The sequence below is a fragment of the Alligator sinensis genome, unplaced genomic scaffold (genome assembly GCF_000455745.1).
Source record: "Alligator sinensis unplaced genomic scaffold, ASM45574v1 scaffold1258_1, whole genome shotgun sequence".
In the NCBI taxonomy this organism is placed as follows: Eukaryota; Metazoa; Chordata; order Crocodylia; family Alligatoridae; genus Alligator; species Alligator sinensis.
Window position 1 is genome coordinate 271607 of NW_005842520.1, and position 4256 is coordinate 275862.

At 39.6% G+C, this 4256-nt stretch overlaps 1 long non-coding RNA gene across 1 annotated transcript; it reads left to right on the forward strand.

Annotated features, from left to right (window-relative positions):
• Window positions 1–391: 391 nt before the first annotated feature.
• On the forward strand, window positions 392–3400 carry LOC102372578. Its single transcript, XR_324759.1, has 3 exons — window positions 392–490; window positions 817–894; window positions 3323–3400. It is a non-coding gene; the product is annotated as an uncharacterized LOC102372578 (long non-coding RNA).
• Window positions 3401–4256: the final 856 nt, after the last annotated feature.

A 4256-nucleotide genomic window follows, 5' to 3' on the forward strand; every position in this document is an offset into this window, starting at 1 on the left:
ACACACACATATGACATGAGTTTTTCTTTCAGGACTTTGAGGTGCAGTTTCCCAGAAACCCCTGCACCTATCAGCTTGAAATTTGGTGCATGTCATGCTCACCGAATCTTTTCCGAATCTTTTCTGAATCAATTCGGAAAGCCTAAAGCTTCCAGCGATTTGATTCGGAATCATAGATTTGGCCTCCAAATCATCCAAATCATCTCCGAATCCGAATCATGATCTGAAGCTTTGTACCACAGCCCTAGTAATTATTCCCCTTTATTCAGCACTGGTGAGGCCACATCTGAGTACTGCCATACTCCCACCACCACCACCACTGCCAGCGCTTGTGGGAGCTCACTGTGCCCCCTCAGCCTCCAGAGGCACGTGGCGTTCATACCACCTCCCCTACACACACACACACACACACATTTTTGCACAATGACGATGTATATAATGCTACAAATGTAATGTCTGTCCATGGACTATCTATTCCACAAGAAAGCAGGTAAGGGGCAGTAAAAGAGAATTACTGCATCTGTCCAAACAAAAATGCCTGTTGATCTTGTCCAAGGATTGTGTTTGTGCTCATGTCTCAAACAAGAGAATTGTGGCCCAAACTTGGTGTGCCAGAAAGTACGGGTAAGGGGGAAGAGGGAAAGGATGAATGATAGGAGCAGGCTACTTGGGGGAAGGAGGGGGATCTATAATATGTTACTAATACCAGGAAGTTAATAAGCATAATGGAGCAAGTTTTACTATCATAGCACTTAACATTTCCTAGGTCCCTATGGTCCAATGTGGCACAGTTATGTCTTTCTTTTCTTGTTCCAGCAAACTGATCAGTAATGAAGTCAGAGTGATATTGCAACCTCCACCAGCTTCAGCTAATTCCTGACCAACACCTGCTGTGTGAGACTTGTGGGCTCTTTATCAGCCTCTCTGTCAGATGTCTGTCTTTCCCATCTCTCTCTCTCTCTCTCTCTCTTTGCCTTCTGTGTAATAAATCTGGCCAAGCCAAGCAAGACTGCATCTCTTACAATGCTGCTTTAAGTCTGTAACTAGAAAGAAAAGTAAAAATGGTGTCTTAAATAGGCTCACCTTAGCACCAGTTTGTTAGATTGGCTGCATAAGACTGTGTTCTGTATATGTCTTTTTCCCAACAGCCAGGTTGCAAATAAGATTTGGCACCAAAGCTTCCTTTTTGATTTCTGCTGTTTGTGGGGGATTTGGTTTTTTGTCTTTTTTGTTTTTTCTGTGTGTGTGTGTGTGTGTGTGTGTGTGTGTGTGAGCTCTGATTTTGAAGTCTGATCTTGATTCCTTGAATACTGTAGCTTCAAGACATCTTGAACAACATCTTATCTTTCCTGAAAAGGACAAATTTGCCCAATTTGTTCATCCTTGCCCAATTAAAAGACTCTAAGAGGGGTTTTTTTATACCACTAAAGGAAAAGGGTGTTTTAGGCACAGCTGTTCTGCAGTCACATAAAGATACTGATTTGTTAAACAAGATATTTATTACAAACTATTTGCAGGCACTAATTAAAACATATGTTAGTGTTTTGATAGGAAACTTTCAGGGACAGTTTCTAACTCATTCTCCTGATTCTTTTTCATAAATATTTAGGGAGTATTTAAGTTGTGTCCTTATGTCAGTTAAGACAGCACTAAAACTCCAAACTCTACTTCATGTGTGCTTACACTATTGCCTTATGCAATTTATAACAGATCTTTGGATGGTAAGTATTGGAATTAAGGTGTTGTCTCGTGGTATACTACCCTACAGCTAAAACGGCATAGTGTATAATAGCATCCTGTAGAGGAGTTCATTATACCATATGTTCTTGCATACAATATGCTCTGGAATACTTTGGGTGCATCTACACATGCAATTATTGTGACACAATAAACTCCAGAGCAGTTCAAGCCAAAGTAAATTGCTCTTGGATGCAATGTCTACACGTGCACCTAAGACAGCAGCAATTTGCACCAGGGTGAAACAGGTCCCCAGCTGGCTGGGCTGGGCTGGCCAGGTACACTATATGCCTGCAGTCAGCATTTACACATGCATGTCAATGCAGGAAATTACTCTGCTGTAAGATAGTACTGTCCTTGACAGTAAGATAGTACTGTCCTCAACAGTACTATCTTAGGGTGAGTTAATTAGTTTTCTGTACCCTAATACGCATGCATGTGTAGATGGTGATGTTTTACTGTAGAGCTAGGCTAGTCCACAGTAAAGTACACATGTAGATGCATCCTTTGTATTTGAAAGGTAGAATGAAGAAAAGAAGACCTTTCTTTTTAATAAGTAACCAAGTAGCAGGAGTTAGGGATCCAAACCTGCTTATTATTTTGCTCCCTATGAATCAGCTCTAGCTCTTACTCTTACTTTTGCTTTTGCCTGTAAGCAGCAGAACCTGACCACATTGAATTTTTTGCACTGCAATTTCCCACTCCAATTCCAAGCCTCTGGTTTATGGGGAAAAAAAAGGTGTGTGCTATATGCAAAAAAATGTGGTACTTGAAATAGGTGTCAGTTTCAAGTGAGATATTGTCATTTAAGTCTGATAAGCCTGATATAATCCTTGCTATATCGACTCCCACTACTTCAAATGTGTTGTTTGTCTATTGGCAGACAAGGTTCTTTGGGTAGATGTGATATCTTTTATTAGACCATCTAAATAGTTGGAAAATTTGTTCTTTGAAAACTTTCAGGCACAAACACCCTTTTTCAGGCATAGGAAGAGTCTGTTGGTGTTTGTGTGCTCTTTTGGGTAGAATAAAAGTCAATATACAAAATGCAGGTCTGTGGAAATGCAAATGCAGGGCAGTGAGAAATAGGGGGAATGGAAGACAATAGGTGTGAGACAGGTGGGGGCAGGGGAGGAGGAGGAATGTAGAAATGGTGGTAGAATGTAGCTGGTAAAATGCAGACAGGTTACCTAGGGTTATCAGATGGCAGGCAGGTTATAATGTGCCATCAATGCAATGTCTATATTTAGTCCATGATTTTTTGTATCCAGTAGATTTATGAAGTGAAGTTTGTAGGCTCATCTACAAAAGGTGTTTTGTAAAATCCCTTTGAGGATTAGAACTGAGAAACTGAAGAGAGAGTGTCCATTCACACAACATTACTATTCTCACTTTCACCTTATTCAAAGATATTTGGGTGGAAGCTTGGCTTTATGTTCCAATGCTATAGTTACTTTCTCTTGGCTAAGAGGGAATAATGGGCCACTCGTATTAATTGCCCACTTACTTAGAATAGCACAAACTGAAACAAAAATAACCAGCAGCCATCACTACCAATTCTGTCATTTTTCTTGTTTCTCAACAGGAAACTGCAATGAAATGCCCCCAGTTCCATATGACACTATGTGAGGGTATCATACAGTGATCAAAAGCCCTCTCCCATAACTTAAAATTGATAACTCAGTAAATACTCCAGGATTCGTCTGCTTCCATGGAGAAGTCAAACTATTGAAAAGATGCTCCCCTGAGGTAAGACTGTGTGTAATGTTTGTGTTTTTTTAATAGAATAGGTAGAGAAAAAAAGAAAGAATATGCCTTTGTAGCGTGTACTCTGTGAGTAGGTTCTTTAAAGCTCGATTCAGTATGTAGTTTCATCAGAACAGTCCCGTAGAATTAGAATACCTTTGTATTAGCGCTTGGTAATGATGGCTTTGGAGGTTTGCATTTCCTGTGGCATTTTTTCAGTCACAAAAGTCAAGTTACAAGTTTACTTAAGACTGCTTAAATATTAATAAAAATGATATTTAGTAGCTTGTGTTAGAGATCAATACTTATGTTCCACAGCTACCCTGAAATTCTTACAGTAGCTAGCACTTTTTCTAACTGCTGGAGTTACATGATTAAATGAGAATCTCTGATTTAATATCAATAAAAATTATTAGCCTTATGGTTTCAAAATGAAACTTCAAAATGGGAACCCTGAAAGTTCAGAAGTCACAGGGCAGATAAAAAGAATCCCAAAATCACTATTGAATAAAGTTCATTGTGTGTTTTTAAGCTATTGTCATGTTTTCTTGGGAGCTTGATTTGTCACTTTTGAATGCTCAAATTTGGTCATACAGCTTCAGTTGGAGCAATGGTGGAATATTCAATATATTATGGTAACTAGAATGACAGCCAGTAGCATAACTAGGGTTGAGAAAGGAACTCATTCTGGGTGCCAATTTAGAGGAGGCACAGGAACACTTGCCCCTGGGGAGCATGCATCACAGCATCAGCAGCTATGGTGAAGGGAGATT